Source organism: Cebus imitator, unplaced genomic scaffold, assembly GCF_001604975.1.
Source record: "Cebus imitator isolate Cc_AM_T3 unplaced genomic scaffold, Cebus_imitator-1.0 Scaffold161, whole genome shotgun sequence".
In the NCBI taxonomy this organism is placed as follows: domain Eukaryota; kingdom Metazoa; phylum Chordata; class Mammalia; order Primates; family Cebidae; genus Cebus; species Cebus imitator.
In genome coordinates this window covers 3,565,915-3,567,704 of record NW_016107476.1, presented here as the reverse complement: position 1 = coordinate 3,567,704, position 1,790 = coordinate 3,565,915, and the positions used below count along the sequence as shown (strand labels likewise).

Genomic DNA, 1,790 nt, shown 5'->3' with positions numbered 1-1,790 from the left:
CGCCTGTTGAAGAGGCACTGGGACCTGTGTGTTTTCCCGTGTGGCGACTCACTGCACTGGCTTAAAGAGCGGCACTGTGATTCGTGGTACTTTTTTTGCCCTGGAATCTACTGTCCTGGTTCCCTTTTCAGTCCCCTTTTTAAACAGACGAATGGACGACTTCCTGTGGCTCCAATTGCCAGCCAAAAGGGCACCCGGACCAGTATATTTTGTACGGAGAACTGCTGCACCGGGGCGCTGACAAAGCAGCCGGGCTGGCGACCCATGGGGCTCCTCTGCCTGGGAATTTCCTAGTCTGTGGGCAATAAAAATGCTGACCCTCTGCGCTTGCACTGGGAGCTGCAATCCTGAGCTGTTCCTAAAGGGCCATCTTGGATCGATCCCCCCTGTATTTAATTTTCAAGGGGTATATAGTTTGCTTCCTTAAAAAGATTTTATATTCAGGAGAGGGGCTCTTTCTAGTTGAAGGGGAGGAAGTGCTTATGATTTAGAGTCAGACAGATGTGTGTTTTTGAGTCTACACTTCCTGAGTGACTTGAGACATTAATTATACTTTACATGTCCCAGTTCCCTCATCTATATACTGAGAGCCTTTAATATCAGCCTTACAGGAGTGTAGAAGTGTATTTACATGAGATAATAGATGTAAAATGCTTGACACATTATAAATGCACAACAGACATTATTTCTCTTTTTTTCTCCCTTTATATTTTTCCTGGCATCTAGCAAATGTCTTACTACAACAGAAGTGTTTTTATCCTCTTTGTTATATTATTCTTTTATATTTCCTCCAAGTTATGAAGCTCAAATTGCCATGGATAAAGTATATAAAATATACCTATATATATGCATGTTGGTATATATTATGTATGGATATGATTGAGCAACATTTTTATTAGGTTGTTCTTCCTTTTTTCTGTATTTAGATTTTAAGCTTCTTAGACTAGAGGCCACGTTAGTTCTGTAAGTATCTTATATGTTTAAAGTAGCCCGTGAGCATTTATGTGTTTCTTAGCTACCTGCATTGTCAGACTCAAGTTGTGTACCCTTGAAAGCATATCTTAAAGATCTGGAATTGGATAGATATAAACATGAGCATTAAGTCTTTGCCTTTAGGTACATGAGACAAATACCACATGCTTTCACTTATATGTGAAACATAAAAATTCAGATTAGCAGAAGTAGAGAGTGGAATGGTGGTTACCAGAGGCTGAGGGTTGGGGTGAGCAGAGAAAGGACAAATGTTGGTCAAAGGGTACAGGGTTTCAGTTAAACAGGAGAAATTAGTTCTGGTGATCTACTGCACAGCAAGGTGACTATAGTTAATAATAATGTATTGAATATCTCAAAATTGCTAAAAGAATGGATTTTAAATGTTCTCAGTACAAATAAATAAATAATGTGAAAGATATGTTAATTAGCCTGATTTGCTCATTCCACAATGTATACCTGTATCGCTACATTACATTGTACTCAATGAATATATACAATTATTATTTGTCAATTAAAAATAAAAGGCCAGGTACAGTGGCTCATGCCTATAATCCCAGCACTTTGGGAGGCTGAGGTGGGCGGATCATGAGATCAAGAGATAGAGACCATTCTGGCCAACATGGTGAAACCCCGTCTCTACTGAAAATACAAAAAATTGGCTGAGTATGGTGGCGCATACCTGTAGTCCCAGCTACTTGGGAAGCTGAGGCAGGAGAATTGCTTGAACCCATGAGGCAGAGGTTGCAGTGAGCCCAGATCGTGTCACTGCACTCCAGCCTAGCGACAGAGCAAGACTT

The 1,790-nt window shown here is 40.4% G+C and overlaps 1 protein-coding gene across 1 annotated transcript in view; it reads left to right on the top strand.

The window, feature by feature from the left end:
* The window catches only part of LOC119473473 (cilia- and flagella-associated protein 47-like), a 73,316-nt gene that overhangs the window by 10,667 nt on the left and 60,859 nt on the right, over positions 1 to 1,790 (top strand). The gene's annotated exons all lie outside the window — the stretch shown is intronic.